The sequence below is a fragment of the Cricetulus griseus genome (genome assembly GCF_003668045.3).
Source record: "Cricetulus griseus strain 17A/GY chromosome 1 unlocalized genomic scaffold, alternate assembly CriGri-PICRH-1.0 chr1_1, whole genome shotgun sequence".
Lineage (NCBI taxonomy): Eukaryota > Metazoa > Chordata > Mammalia > Rodentia > Cricetidae > Cricetulus > Cricetulus griseus.
This window is the reverse complement of record NW_023276807.1, coordinates 194341471-194357626: the sequence shown is the minus strand read 5'-3', so window position 1 is coordinate 194357626 and position 16156 is coordinate 194341471. Positions and strand designations below refer to the sequence as shown.

General features: G+C 53.7%; 1 protein-coding gene across 3 annotated transcripts in view; it reads left to right on the top strand.

Moving 5' to 3' along the window:
• Positions 1-10818: 10818 nt before the first annotated feature.
• The window catches only part of Zmiz1 (zinc finger MIZ-type containing 1), a 206167-nt gene continuing 200829 nt past the window's right edge, over positions 10819-16156 (top strand). For 2 of the 3 annotated variants that reach the window (XM_027389079.2, XM_027389076.2), the window contains exon 1: positions 10822-11486. The gene's annotated coding sequence lies outside the window, so the exon portion shown is untranslated. Of the gene's footprint in view, positions 11487-16156 lie in introns of all 3 variants that reach the window. The other variant, XM_027389081.2, reaches the window with a different exon arrangement.

The following is a 16156-nucleotide window of genomic DNA, read 5'->3' as shown; positions in this document are numbered from 1 at the left end:
GTGCTATCCTGCCCTGCTGGCTGCACCAGGAACACGTGTCCATTTTGGAGCATTTGCTACAGGAGGGCAAATGAGGTTCTGTGTGGCCCTAAAGAAAAGGGGACATGAGAGTACAGGAACATCCTCAAAAATCCCCCTTTCCCTTAAAGAAGTCATGTCCTCTGGGATTGAAGAACTTAATGCCATGTCTCAAAGGTGCAGTTAGGCCAGTGTTTCTGCACACATGTACTGAAATGATTTGTTTAAAAGAGGAAGGAAGTAATGACCACATTTAGGGTACTAGTTCCTCCCGGGGAAGTAGGGGGCCAAGAGGCAGGTCTTCCCCAGTGCCCAAATAATCCAGTTCTTAAGCAGATTGGCCATGAGCTTTCGTTGTGATGTGTTCATAGCTCACAAATAGTCTTTTATATGCAGGAAATATAATGTAATAAAATTTTAATTGTGTATAAGCCCAGTTTTACAGGGCTGTTGCAAGGCTGGGTTGGCTGAGAGGCCTCTATGATCCCCTGAGGCTGCCATCCTTAAAGGTACCCTATCCAGCTTTGCAGCAGTGTGGAGGCCTGGGCTCTCTTCCCAGCTCCACTAAATGCATAGTAGATTCCGGTCATGTCTAGAACAAGGCTGGGCATGGACAGGAAGACAGGCAGAGAAGGCCAGCCCATTCTTTGCAAGGACTGCATATATTTGCCATGTTGTCCTCTGTACAGTGACGGACCCTGATAAGCTGCTGTCCTCGGTCTGGTCAGACTGAACCACTTAGGTCACTTTCCTGGGGACACTCTGTCTCCCTACAAGCAGGCCTATTGCAGGGGCTGTGAGGACCATGTGTGTTCTGGTATATCCCTGGCATTTAGGATCCCTCCACCAGTATTGGCCAAAAACCAACCAAACAACAACAGAAAACCTACGTGAACAAAGCTCCTTCACACAGAAAGGGCAGAACTGGAGTCTGGAATAACTGAGCACACAGCCCAACTCTGCTGCTTACTGGCCAGAGACTCTGGTCCTTTCCCCCAGGGCACACTAGGCTTCCCTGTGACATGGGACCACCAGAGCCCCTCTGGAGAGGAGAATGTCAGCCCATGAGAGGAAAAGTGAGAGTGAGAACGTTTTTTGGCAAAGGAGAGTACAATGCATATGCCAGGCAAGTAACTTGGGCTCTGATCTCCTGCCCAGGGATAAAGCCCTTCTGCTTCATTATGGATATGCTGGGCCTCACCCAGGGCAGCCCTAATCCCTGCTCCAATACAGCACTAAGGCTTTAGCTCAGACTGGGCCTGGACTGGGAGGGGGGCAGGGATCAAAAGCAGAAGAGATTAGCATCATAGAGAGTCCCTGAGGGTGAGCCTGGATTAATTCACCCTCTCACTGTACCACCCCCCCAACACACACACACACACACACACACACACACACACACACACACACATGCCTCCAAGGGCCCTGGGAGGCTGCCTGGTTGGGGGAAGGATCCCTTTTCATTCTAGGGCCCTGTCACACACCTGAGACCAGTTCTTACTGGGAGGCTGGATAAGGACAGTGGTTTGGGCAGACTGACAGGGAAAGCGAGTCTCATAGTGTCCTTGAGGCATAGGCCTAACAAATGTTCTTCAAGGACTCTTTAGTATTCTCTCCAATGCCTGCCTTCAGGAGCCATGGTTGGACTGTCCTAAACTGGAGGGAGGAACAGGGCTCAGCATGAATCTGCCCCTGTAGACACTAACAGAAGCCTTTGGTAACAGAAAACTTATGAGGAAGACTGAGCAGATCTGGTACCTGCTACCCCAATCCAGGCATGCCGAGCTCTTCTGGCCCTACCATCTCTTCTCTTGCCATTACCCCCTCCCCCAACTACCTCTACCCACCTCTTGCCTCATGAGGTTCCAGCTCCCACCTCATGCCATCTGTTCTATCCTTCAACGGACTCCAAGGTCCACTCTTCGTGCTTATTCTGCAGGAGAAACTAGGACTCAGAGAAATAGAAAGATGAGCCCAAAAAGAGGTGAGTGAATTCAGAGCTGAGCAGCCTCCAGAGAATCAAAGGATCAACTTGGCCCAGGTCAGCCCAGCTATCTTTTGCTCTATACTGTCTTCCAAAGCCCATGAGCACTGCATGGCCTCCACTCTGCTGCCTAACTGCCTGCATAGAAATATGAACCTTATACCTGGATGGACCTCTGATGCTCTCCCACTAACACACTCAGCCTTTGCTCCTCTGTCTATTTTTGTCAAGGCCCATCACAAATGACTTTCAGTGAGCTTCTTCCCATTGCTTTATCCATCAGTGGCATCCTTGTCCCCTAGCCAAAGGCCTGGAGATGTTCCTCTCTTGGGTACTAACCACTTTACCTGTTGAGAGGCCCAAAGGGCAAATCAGTGGCTTATCTGCATCATTCAACCTCTATCTCTAGATTGGGGTAAGGATGTGCCAATGAGGGGAACATTATGGGCATCCCAAACCCTAGTCTCTACAATCCACAAGCACACTCATGGCACCATACATCATCATTTAACAGCGGTGACTCTGAAACAGATTGTCCTGGGTTCATGTCTCAGTTCATTCCACCCAGCAGCTGTGTGACCTTGGGGTTATGTAACCTGTCTGTGCCTTAAATTATCTTTTTATTTGATTGGTCAGTTGGTTTGGGGAAAGATTTCCCAGGCTAGCATTGTATTCTTCATGTTCCTCCTGCCTCAGCCCCTACAGCTCTGAGATTATGGGTGTGTGCGACTACACTCAGCACACTACCTGCCAGTGATGGCAATGGGTTAGTTCCAGTATTCCAAGCTTTGCAGGATGAAATGTATTGACATATGTAAATTCTTGGACTAAGACCCTGTATCTCATATTGTTATATATGTGTCTGCTGCTACTAGTATTAGAGTCTAACAATTAGCCTAAGAGGAGGCATTGGTACAAAGTCTCTCCAGAAGAGGATGGAAGTCCAGACAGGAACCGGAAAGGGGGGTTGCATTTTAATCCCACTGAATGGCCAAAACCATCTTGAAAGTGGTCTGTCTTGCAGATAAGGAAACTGAGGTTCCCAAAGGTGGTGTGAGCTTTAGAGAACACATATCCCTAGTAGCAGGGCTGGGATGGAAGGCCAGGTCACATGGCTCCAAAGTCCACACTTTCAACAGCCCGAGCTGCCTCTCTGTCTGGCAGGAAGATAAGCCATGTACACAAATAGCTGTAATCCGAGGTAGAAAGTGATAAGTGCCAAAAGGGACAACGATAAAGGCTCTGGGAGGGCTTGAGAGGGGAAAGGCTGCCCAAGGCAGGAAGAGAAAGGGAGGCAGTCAATGCAAGCTTGGGAGAGTGGGTGTCAGTCAGTCTGAGTGGGGTCTGGGAGGTGGACAGGCAGGGTAGGTGGAGATAGGACATTGAAGAAATGGTCTGTGTAGCCATAGTACCTAGCACCATGGCGTCACCAGGGCCCAATAAATATTTGTGAAAGGAAGGGAAGAAAGGAGGTAGGGAGAGGGCCGAAAGGAAGGTGGTTTTACTATCTCTGCTAAGCCCAGGATGTACCAATCTCATAGGGTTCAGATCAATAAGTAAAGGGCTGCATGTGAACAATGAGGTATTTTGCTCAATACCAGAAAGAACTTTCCAGCAAGTTAAACCAGACAAGGCTTCTCTTTGGGGCAACTCTGTGATGTAGTCTGCTTGTACTGGCTTAGGAAAAGCAGCAGTTAAATTTTCACCAACTGTGTGAACTGCAAAGCATGCAGCACCAGGCCACCATGGTAGGACTATTTACACTAAGGGAATCAACAGATACTACGAATCAGGTTTTCCCCAGTCTGGAGAGCCAGATGTTAAACATTTACTAGCACACACACCGCTGGGCAGAGGTCTGCTCTGTGAAGGAGCAAGCATTCTATCTCCGCCAGAAAGGTACAGGAGAAAAAGAAGAAGGAGAAGAAAAGACTGTTACTTTCTGGGAAGAATGAGGATAAGGTGTTCTTGATTAGTGAGGGGGCTCAAGTCAGATGATATGAGAAGCCCCTCTCTTGACTCCAAGTGCCCATGAAAAGTTGGGTTTAAGAAAACACTGTACCAGTATAATTACTCATGCCAGGAAATCATTAACCACTTGACCTAGAAGATGGGAGTAGGGCAAGGACCTAGAAACCATGAGAGAAGCTACATGCTCACAGATGTCAAGAAAGCCTTTCTCAGTCCACATAGCCAGGAAGAAACAACAGTAGGACAAGAGAGAGCCTGTGTCTTGAGACCCTGGGTCCAGGGCTCCTCCTGGGGCACATGGCTGAACCTCTGGGAACAGAAGTCTCAGCACAGGGCCTGTTTGGCTGGTTTCCTCCATCAGAATGTCCGATGGATGGCAGCATGAGTCACATCTGCCTCCTCTGTTGGAACCTTAGCACTTAGCTCTGTGCTTGACACACAGCTTAGATCCAATACTGTTTGCTGAATGAATCAAAGTGTCTGAGATCCTGTCTCCTGGCAGCATCTGGAGATAGGAGTGGCATCTTTTGAAACATCACTACCTGGGTTGGTGACATGGATTCAAGTTATCGGGGTTCAAATCCTGACAAGCCCTCCCCAACCCCCAACACACACCCACATACACACCTGGCCAAACCACCCAGCCATTTTCTTCTTCCACAAAATGGGTTGTGGAATCTGCCTGCCTCCTGGGGCTGTTGTGGCACTTATGTGGGGCAGAAAGTACTCTTTACAAACTCAGAAGTGCTATTCCCAGGGGAAGAGGGAGCTTGAGAAGCCAGCCCTGGTACTCTGGCCAGCCTCCTTATACTCTGTATAAGCCAGCCTCCTTATACTCTGGCCAGTGACCAGATGATGGTCTTGCAGGGCTGATTATTGGAGTAACCTGGATCAGAATGGCCCATGGCCTGGCAAGGTCAGTGTTCAGGTGCAAGAGGGATCTCTCAAAAGGGGTGTGAGCAAAAGTGGACAGTCATGGAGTCTTGGGGAGCCCTTTTCAAGAGCAAATGGGTAACTGTCTCAGCAGAGAGCTGTTTGATGTGTTTCCATGTTCCCAGTCCTCCACCCCTGCAGATGGCATACCTTGGGTGTGGAGGGGGGGGTAGGGGCTGTGTTCACCCTGGAATCAAACCAGTGTTAAAAGTGATGTTTCAGAAGAGAGGTATTTGTAACACCCCCCAGACATCTACCCACAGTCCTTTCTTGGTCAGGTGGAGGTCTGCCTGCCAGGGAAGGGGTCCAACTGGAAAGCATGATAGTGGCCGTGGTCCTCCAGCCCTCCCAAATGATATCTGATACTTGCAGAAAGGGTGAGGCCAGGCCTCTGGGTGGCGGGCTCCTGCTCCATCCTATATAGTTGGATTCTGGTTCTGGTTGGCACCAGCTTTGATTGAGAACAATGCCTTGGTTTCTCTTCTTTCTCCTCTCTCATTTTAGTTGAGAACGGATGGACCACAACCACTCACTAAACACCATCAAGGTATCTGGGACTGTGTGTCCTTCAAAAGGATCATAACTGCAGGAGCTCCAAGGCAGGCTGCAAAGTGCAGGAATGCCTGTCATTTTGGGAGCCTTGATACTATCCTACTCCTGTTGTGTGATCCCTTGCAGATACAGGTCTCACTCTGGTCTGTTTTTCTACAGCTTCCAGGAGAGCTTGCCTTCCAGGCACCTGTTCAACACCAGTGTTTTTTCCCCCTAAACCTGAAGAATGGCATCTGGGCAGTCCTTCATGGGAGCCTGGTCGGTCCATGTGTGTTCCTGTATCTCTGCTGTACTTGACTGCTTGTCAACTCACTGGATGAGAGTATAGAGCAATGCACCACTCTGTCTCTAGAGGTGGGAACTGGGTAGCTTTCCAACATAAGGTAGTACACTGGCAACTGTGATTTCCTGTGCCTCAGTTTTCTTATTAGTAAAATGGAGCCATTAATACTAATCTTCTGCTTAGGAGAGGACCAGAATTCAAGTGTATGAGCTACTGGGGACCTGACCCATAGCAGGAACTTAACGGGCAGTTTCTACGGTCATACTGATATGGAGGCACTATGGCAGCAGTCAGGGATGGAGATGATATAGACAGATTGGCTGGTGGTATCATCAGAGTAGGCTCCTGAGCAGGTGACTGCAGATATGGACTGGAAGGCTGAGGTGGGTGTGTCCTAGGAGACAAAAGGAGTGTGCACAAAAGCAGGCCAAGGAGTTGTATGCATGTGATGGTGGTACTCCTGGGAGCCACCAAGCATGAAGAACAGGAAGACAGGTTAGGGCAAGAGGGTGTAAAAAGCATGCATTGAGACATCAGGCATGAGCTCTTTTGCAGGGTGAAGGTGCTGCAGGATGGAGGCAGGAAGCCACTGTACTCCACCCTTGGCATGCTACATTTGTCTCCCCAGCTGTCCTTCACACATCAGACCCAACCTGCTGTTTGGTGGAGTTCTGGTGTAGGGATAGGGTGCTGTAGGAAGTGGCCCACCTTTCATGCTTTCTCTGTACTTCCCAGTCCTGTGGCCCAGTGAAAGCCACCGCTCCCTCTGTATCATCTTAGTCATCCATAGAAGTGCCATTGTGAGGATTGGAGGATGGCAAGACAAGATGACACACCCTAGCTGGGTGTGGAGGTTCACAGCTATACTCCCAGCATTCAGCCAATATGGAACTTTGAGCTCAAAGGCCAGCCTGGGCTACACAGCAAGACCTTGTCTCAAAGTGCCCCACCCCCGTGAAGTAACCAATACAAGTCCTAGATGGTCATATACCAGGAATCTTCCTCCAGATACATCAGTGTTCAGAGAAGGCAGGAGAATCTAGCTGGAACATAGAGGCTCTGTGTTGGAGGGTGCAGGCTTTCTGTGTTGGACCAACTATCTACTCCTAAGAGGTATAGGTACAGAGCTGGGCAGCATCCGAAGGGTCCTGGTCCAACCACAGGTGAAGACTAAGTATGTTCCTATTACTCACTGTCCAGGAAGGGCTTAAACAGAGAGCAGCTGGAATCTAGCAAGTGCTTATATCTTCCCGAAACACTTCGAAAGTCACCTCGGCTGTATCATACTTGGTCATGAGATGGGGTCAGGGGTGCAGTCAGACCTGGAACACTAACTCTGCCTCCCAGCAGCCAGTCAACCTCTGTGTTCTTCCTTCAGCTTGGAGACACAGGAGGAGAGGGAGCTCCAAAGCACCTGACCCACGGGAGCAGAGAGATGGATTTTCACATACCATTTGGCTCCTGGAGTAGAGAGGCAAGAATTGGCACCTGTGTGCCTTGGTTCTACCTCCGCCCACTGATGGCAGCCTGGTCCAGAAGCCATAATCTCCACACCCTGCTTGCACAGATCCTCTGCATACTCAGGGTGCTCACACCTCTCATCACTGCTTTCCTCCTGGCTCTTGGACTTCCTTTTTCCTGAGACCCAGGCTCAGGACCCGCCTAAGCAGTGGCCCTCTTCCTCAGTTTTGATGGTTCTATTAGGGTAGGAAACAAGAGGCACTTTAGCCTGATGGGAAGGTGGGTGTAAGCTGGGCCTGCATTGCACAACCCACACTCTGGTGGGTACTGACGCTGCCTTCTGAGCCAGGGGGAATACAGGAATCCGCACCCACTAGGAATGCACTTTCCACCTCTCTGTTTCAACCCAGGCCTACTACAGCTGAGGCTTAGATTGGAAACTCTGGGCATAGACAACAGCAGGGCTCGATCCTGCTATGAGACCTAGCCTTTAATTTATAGAGGGCCCAGAAAAGAAGAACAACTTCCCTAGGGCCACACAGAATTGCTGGCTAAGGATGCAGAGCTCCAGTTGTTGGCTAACAGGAAGCTGTGTTAATGAGGGCCTGGGCAGCCTGGGGACTGTATTTACAGTCCACTTTTCTTTGGAAGGGATGGCAATGTCCCCAGCTGCAGGCAGTACATTAATGCCTATGATATCCTCACTCAGCATACAGCAGGCACTAAATAAGTCATACCTTCTAAGACTCCAGAGGGAGCCAACATGCCTAGCAGCCTCCTGGACAGAGGAATGGAGATAACATGGGTCTGGGATCCCCAAGTCTTGAGGCCTGGACCCTCACAAGAGGGCTGGGTGTGATTTCTAAACTTATTGCCCCCAAGGTGCCGGGATTGGTGGACTGGGAAGGCTGAAAACAACACTGGCTCTGTCTTGCTAGACTTCTCTGCCCTCTGTGGCCACTCTCGGTTTCCAGATGAACATGTTGGCTAGAAATAAGGTGTGGGGGAACCAGCAAGATGGCTCATCATGGGTAAAGACTTTTGCTGCTGAACCTGAGGATCAATCCTTAGGACCTACATTGATAGAAGGAGAGAGGTGATCCCTAAACGTTGTCCTCTGACCTTCATAGGACCTTCTCCCCTCAAATAAATAAATACAATGCAATTTTTAAGAAAGGAAGGGGTGGAGCCTTCTCGACAGAGCTTTTGCACACGTTGAATGTTCACCTGAGGTCACCATTTTCTCTACTTCCTGGTTACTTACAGGATTTAGAGAGAAGGTTGGGAGGGCTGGGTTTCCTGACTCAGGTGGTCATCAAGGCAACAGGACTGTGGCCCAGATGTTGATTGGGGCCAGATTCTTGCATCCCAAGTGTGACAGGGACTTTGGTGCTGGGGATGGAGGTGGCCTTCTGTGTATACCAATGCTGTGAATGTCTGAGGGCTGGACAGCTGTGGCTCCATTCAGCAAACTGAATTCTCACCTTTCCCGGCAAGCTTTCCAGGGTTTCTCAGACTAAGCTTCCCAACCTGGGCCACCCACACGCTCTGTGTGCGTGTGTGCGTGTGCGTGTGCGTGTGCGTGTGTGTGTGTGTGTGTTCTTCTTGGAAATGTGCTGGGACCAGGCCATTCCAGTGTCCCTGGAGGTCTGGAAATGATTTCATGCCACCCACTTTCCCCAGGGATACTCAGCTGCCACCTGTGGGTGGGTAGTGGAGCAAGTTGCTAACAGTTCATCCTGTGTGACAGGTCCGAGGACTGAGGACAAGGAACATCGCACACACACACCCCCAACGCCGCACCCAATAGCAGGAGGCAGAATTTACTTGGGGGGGGAGTGGTTTACCCGCACCCAGACACCCCCTGCCCGGAGTCTCTGTGGACCTGAGCCGCAGTCTGCCCTCAGGAATTCCAGGCTGAGTTCACTGCTGCCAGACCGTCAGAGCTTTGAGAATGAATTCAAAGCTAGCAAACGCATTTTGCCTCCTTGTCTTGGTGGTGGAAGGAGTGATCTCTCTGGCCCTGAAGGAGTTCAAGCCGAGGTCAGAGCAGCCAGCCCTCTGAAGGATATTCTAAAATGGGGGTCTGCTGTGGGGGCAGCGCTCCGGGCCTGCTCCCCCTGTTGGCCCGCGATGCGCTAGGATCACGGCCCAAGAGGCTCAGGAACCCGCGAGTCTGCGTGGCACGTCTGCGCTCCCATGCGGACCTCGTCAATCAAACTGCGGCCCCGCGGAGGCCAAGACTTCTTCCGCCCGCCCCAGGCCCTGAGGAAGACCCCCGCCCGGGCTGCCTGCCCGAGCCCGCCCCCAGCGGTGTCATTGTTCTCTGACGTCACGAGGCGGTCCCGCCCCTCTCCCCCCACCTTTCCTCCCCACCTCCGGTTCTCCCGGCTAGCGGCCAAGCAGCCTCCGACGACCCGGCAGTGCAGGGCTCCCCCCGCGGCCCGGCCGGGGCTGCGCCCCCTTGCGCTCTTCCCAACTTGCCTTTGTTATTCCAGCTCCCTTCCTCGCCTCGCCTCCGACACCGCGGCTGCCCGCAAAACGCGGAGTGCGGAACACCGCCACACCTGGATTGCCTAGCGGGCTCCGGCCCAAGCCTCCCCCGCCTGCCCTGGAGGGGAGTGCGTGCGTGCGCGCCTGTCCAACCCAGGCGCTTGTTATCCTCAGGAATGGAGTGCCTCTAATCAGGAGGGGGTGGGAGGTTGAGGAAGGGATGTGGGAGAGTAAGAAGAGTAGGTGTTTGTACGTGAGCGTGAGATGTAGTGCACGGGGGAATGCCTCGTGTTTTTGTTTTTTTGTTTTTTGTTTTTTTTTTAAAGCGTACCGGAGGTGGTGTACAGCAATGTTAATGTGTACAATTCTATGAGTCCGGGTGCACGGGCATATCTAGGATGCAAAGTGTGTGTGCGCGCAAGTGTATGGAAGGGCAGTATGCGTGCTCTGCTGAGGGTAGACGCAAATGTGTGTGCCGTTTGTGTAGGAGTTTCTGCGTGAGTGGCAATGGCTGTGAGCCAAAGGGATACGCACTTGGATACTCTCGGGGGCGGGTCTGCGAGGGGAACCCCTGCAAGTGGGGGGGGTGTGCTTCGTGAGTGCCCTCCGCCACCAAAGGAGTGGTGCCCAGCCCGGTGCTGGAAGCTGGGCTGGGTTCTTTCCACCTCTGCAGCGAGAGAGCGCTCGGCTCTTGGCGCCCCAAACGCTTCCTGCGGGGCACTAGGGCGTTCTAGCGCCTCTGAACTTCGAGTGGGGTGGGGGAACATATGATTCGCTCTGCATCCCTCGTTCCTCAGAGGTCAAGGGCAGTGCGCCTCAACCTCCCCTACGTCACCAGTGGTGGTGAAGGTTAGGGTCCTCTCATCCTCTCTTTGCCACCCCGTTTTAGGAATAATTCAAAATCTCCGTGGAAGCTTTTGCACACCTCTCGTTAGCAACTCGGTCACCCCAATTCGGATAGCTGACAGCACCTGCGACCCCAGTGCACTCCCGCAGGGGACCAGCAGGAAGCGGGGTACGCCTCCGGGCAGTAATTTTGCTCCTACCAATGCGGTCCTTTCCTAGGCACGTCAGTTCCCCCACTCCAAACTTACGGGATTGAGGGGGTGTTAAAGAGCAGCTAAAGGAGGCGAGAGGAGGGACGAGAGTGAACCAGCCGCATGGGAGTGTGGGGGTAGTGCAGAGCCTGCCAGGGTCTGGTAGAGAAAAGCTTAGAGAGAGCAGAGACCTGGGAACAGGAAGAAAGGGAGGGAAAGAAGGAAAAGGAGAGATAGGCGGAAGGGAAAGGGAGAGCGCAGCGAGCGCGCAGATGGAGAGCGATCCAAGGCAAACCCGGCTGAGCGCTAGAGGCGCGGCGCTCCGCTCCCGCGTTTACTCCGTGCCGGCTTTTGCGGGAGGCCGGCGGCGCGGGGCCCTTTGGAAATAGAATAGCCAATGTAATCTGACACTTCAACTTGCTCGGCTCCGGGCGAGTTGATTCACTTACTCACCCCCTAACGCCGAGTTCCTTTTCACTGTCTGTGGACATTAAAAAAGCGAGCGGCGGCGGCGGGCGCCCGGGAGAGCGAGCGGCCGGGTGGGCAAGCAGCGATCGGGCCGCAGAGCAAGCGAGCAGCGCCGGCGCAGCGCGGTGACCCCCAGCACCGGCCGGCTAGGAGCCGGAGCCGGAGCCGGAGTCGGAGCCGAGTGGATCTCCGCGCTCTCCCTGCGCTCCTCCCGGCTCCAGCCGGCCCTACCCGGTGGCGGCGGCGGCGCGTCCTCCAGCGGTGGCAGTGGTGCTCGCAGCGCCCGGTAAGTTTGGGGACAGAGCCAGGCGCCCGCTAGCACCGAGGATTCCTCCCGCTCCTCGCGGACCGCCGGGGTGCTAGCGCGGGGTACTGTATTGGGGCTTTCCGCTTAAAGGCTTAGCTCCGGACGGGCGAAAGGGGCCAGCCGTGCGGGCTCGGTGCGCTGTCCTGACCACCGGGGGCGGAGGTCTTGGGCACCAGGGAGCGCGGATCTGTGTAGAGCGGCTCGGGATGAGCGCAGGGACCGGGGGATCGTCGGGTGTGCGGGGCGCCGGTGCGGTTTGTGTGCGCGCGGACTCGGTGCCCGCCTCCTGCCGGCGCGCCTCCAGCAGTCTCTCGGAACACTCGGGGCCGGCCGGGATACGTATTCGGAGGAGGGAGGGAAGGACCCGGGAAGGACTGGTTGAGTCTCCCTTGCCTCCTTTGGAAAGATGTGAAGTTGTGCTCCTGTGTGCGTAGGAGAACCACCGGGGAGGCGCTGGATTCCAGGGTGGCCAGGGTGGTGGTGTTAAGTTGTGCCTCCCAATTTCTATGGAGAACACACTTTTGTACATAGGAGATGGGGGCGCGGTTAAGTTGTTTTGAGGGGAGAATGGCCCAGGAAAACGCGGCGCGTGGCTGGAGCCGAGGGGAGTGTGTCTAGGCTTCCCGTTCGGGCTTCGGAAGCCGAAGGGGCTTTCAGGCCAACGCCTGGCCGGGGCTGCCCCAGCCAGGAGGCGAGCCCAAGGGGAAGATGTGCCTGTGTGTGCGCGCGCGCGTTGCAAATACGAAAGTAATTTCCCGGTGTTCTTTCTTCCTCTCTGTCTCCGGCGGCGGTGGCCCCGGGGGAGTGGTAGGCCGGCCCGGGCGGAGGTTGAGGGGCCGGGCTGGAGCTGAAGCAGGGGTCTAGATGGTGGGGGCAAGGACTGAAAGCTTGTTTCACATTCCTGGCTTTAGGACAAGGGAGAAAACAGTGGGGAGCACGGCCTCGGTTTCGCGGTGCAAGCTGCGGGAGCGCGTCGCCCCCTGGCCGGGGACATCTGTCCAGGAAGCTGGTCAGGCGGGGAGAGGGCGCGGTGCAGAGGGCAGGCTCCCCGCCCTGGAGCGGTGGGGGCGCGGGCGAGGGGCGGCCGCCTCTCCCGGCCATTGTGCGCCAGCAGATTTTCACGGGAGACTGCCCCGAAGCCGCCGGAGAAGGCCAGGAGCCGGCCACAGCCCCGGGTTTAAAAGACACTCCAGGAATGTAAACAACCCGGGCGGGAGGGCTAGCGGACGGGAGCGCGCCAGGACTGCGGGTCTGGGCCCCCAGCCCTCCCCCCCGGGGGGGGGGGGACAGCCGTTAGACGCGGCCCCTCTGCCCTTCCCTCTACCTGCCGCAAACTTTTCCCTCCTCTCCTTTACAGTTCCACCTTGTGCCTCCAGCCCGGAGCAGGGCGAGGGCCTCTCCCACAACCGGGCTAAGGGAGCCTGACATCCCGCACCCAAGCTGGAGGCCCGGCGGCCCGATCCCTGTTTGGATGCCAGGAGCCCGGGAGTCATCTGCCCCGGGAGCTGCAGCTCCTTGGGCTGGCAATGCTAAGAGTAACTGGGACTAGGAGCCTGCCCGCCTGGATTGCTTGCTTGCTCTCTCCCGCCCTCCTTCCCGCGGATCCTTCCCCCGCTCTCCCCCTTCCCCTTTCCCCTGACTGCTTTTCCAATGCCCTGACATGAGGGAGGAAGATTTAACTTGGCAGCCCAAACAAATGTTCTCTCTGAGATCTCCAAGAAGCTGGCTGGCGGCTGGGCTGGCGGGGTGAGTGCACCGCTCGGCCAGCCTTTCCCTCCTCTCTGCACTGCCAGGGACATTTGGAGCCCTGTGGGTGGACAGCCCCGGGCATGAACAGTGGGGACCAACCTCCCGGGATTTGAAAGGGCAGTCAGTGGGCTGCGCCTGTGGAAGCCTCTGCCTTGGCGCTGCATAGAGAGCCATTAGGCTCCAGCTGCCTCTTGGTGCCCATGGTTTTCTGAAGGGTTTTCTTGAGCAACAGTTTGCCCCTGCTGCAACCTGGGAACTGGGCCTTGTAGACCAGAGGGTTAACTAGTGCAGTCTCCTCCCTCCCTCGTGGGTGTGAGGACAGGCTGGTTACACAGGGCAGGGCAGGAGGCCAGAGGCTGTTCCCAGAGGTGCCTGGTTTTGCTTATTGTTTTTTTGAAGGTACAGATAAAGGGATGGTGGCTGGGACTGGAGAAACAGGCAACTTGGCTGCTGGTGAATTTCGGCCTGCCTCCCTGTGCTTGCATGGTGACTAGAGTGTGGAAGTGTTGCCTGTGAGCTATTTGGGAAGTTTAAATGAGGGAGCAAAGCCAAGGCCTTTCTTACCCGGGCTGTTGTTTAAGGAGGTCCAAAGCAGAGAGAATTCTTGGGACCCCTGGCCGCTGAGCAGAGGCAGAGGGTTTGTGCACACCCAGGGAGCCTTGTGCTGACCTTTCCCTCTTCAAGAAGAGGATGTCGAAACACCAGCATCAAACAAAAGGCACATTGAAAGCCCTATCTGCTTGGGAGCGCGTGTGGCTTTGGGCTAGAAGTGCATTTAGAGGGAGATGGTGTTTTCCTCCGGGTTTTATGATTTTGGTTGTTTTGTTTCTTCCCCAAAGACAGAAGCATCACTGGCCCCAAGTCACATAGTTAGGAGACCTAGTTTTCTCCTATGAATCAGAAGTTTAGACTTGGGAGCTTGGTGACTGAGGCTGGGGGAGGAGCTATAGGCTTTCCAGGACTTGAGCTGCGGTTGTAAGACTTTCTGAGTACTTCTCACAGGCTCACAGAGGGGACTGGGCTTATGAAAAAAACTTTGAATAAATAGCCTTGTCTGTGCAGAAACGGCTGTGGGCTTCTTTGTGTGGAAAAAAATGTGTTTTTTTTCCTCCTAAGGAAAATGAATGTGTGTGTGTGGTGGGGGGAATCCAGGGGCAAATAAAGACCTAGAAACTGGGGTTTGGCTCAAATGCCCCCCCTACCGTGTGCGTGAGTGTGTGTGTGTGTGTGTGTGTGTGTGTGTGTGTGTGTGTGTGTGTGTTCGTAACACATTCCCAGCCACAGCAATCCTACATTTTCATCCCTGGCCCCTGTTTAGATGACCCGACACAGCACAGTTGTCCACAGGTTCACTCTTACCAGAAGATGGAAGGAAGGACCTAGATGAGAAGAGCCAGAACATACCCACCTCTGACTGGTGAGGGTTGATAAGGAAGGAAGGCTCTTTGAAGCCTGTATATGTTCTCAGAGTCTGGACACAGCGGACCTGTGTAGGAAGCTTGGATACCTAGCTCCAGCCCCAAGTCCCTGGAGTGTTTTTTTTTACCCAGTCTTGGGGTAAAAGGTTGTAAGAAATCTGTGCAGCAGCAAGTTAATTTTGGGAAGCATCTGTGGGCATGAGGACATGAAACCAGGATGTAGGGCATGCTGGATAGTGACTGGGTCCCATACATTTTCATTCATAACTGCTCCCGTGGGTCCTTGTCAGGACCCTGCCTCTGTTGCATCTTTATGAGATTCCTTGGGTTTTGTATGGACAACAAAGGGCGCTGCCCTAATTACCCCTGACCCTGACCCTGTGGCTGCAATTTCTCCTTGTGACTGCTGGATCCTCTCAGCAGGACACAGTGGCCTCTATCCAGGCCTCTCTGAGGGGAATCTTTCTCCTGAAGAGACCCTGAGTCTGGGTGCAACCTGCCTGGGTGCATGGAGCCTGGCCTGGAAATTCCATCCATGAGGTTAGGCCCTCCCTCAGGGAGGCAACACACAGCAGTCCTACCACAGACACTAGACAAGGGGAGAGGGAATGGTGTCTGGAGGCTGCCACTTGCTGGCTGTGTGGGCCAGGAGATTGACCCTGCTGGGCCTTAGTCTCCTGATTTACAAAATTAGTTCAATCACAGAACTCTCATCATCCCACATGGTTGCTGGAAGGATGAGGTAGATCCAAACATTTGACTCTTCAGACTAAAGACTGGACAGTCTTCAACGTAGAATAGCAGATGACAAATGGGCAGGGTTGAGAGTAAGGGATGCTAGAAACATTTCCAGAAGTTGTTCCATTATCCTTACTTACCTTCCTGACTGCTGACAGTTCAGCCTCAGCTTGCGTACTTCCTGTGACAGGGTGCTCACCACCTCTGGGCAGTAAGCCTCTACTTATTGGGCAGCTGTGAGTTACATGCCTCCTGGAAAGCCACACCAGGTGATCAATCCTGACTTTAGGCTTAAGATGCTGAGGCCTCTCCCAACCACAGACTTGTTTTTCCTTAGTGATCATGAGGTCTTAGTCCTGTATCCAGGCTATAGTGATATGTGTGCATGGCAATGGGGAGCATTCTTCCAGTGGCTGTTTCTTACTGATATAAGAGAAGTTCAGGGAAGGGTCTGTCCATTGGCTCTAGGGTAGTCAGCTTGCCTCTTGACACTTTCTTTCCTTGAATTGGGTATGACCCGGGAGGGGTTGCATAATGAGGATAGGGTCAGGTCAGGGACCCAGGATTGACTCTTCAATGATAGTCTACAGAGTGAAGCCAGTAGCCAGTGAGTCCCAGAACTATGCAAGACACTCTTAGGAGCTTTTTTGTAGCAAGGGCAGAAAGACCAGTCCAAATAAATAATTATCCACCAGCCTCTGGCTGCCTGCCATATGCACATGAGAAAGGGCGTGGCCATAGCCC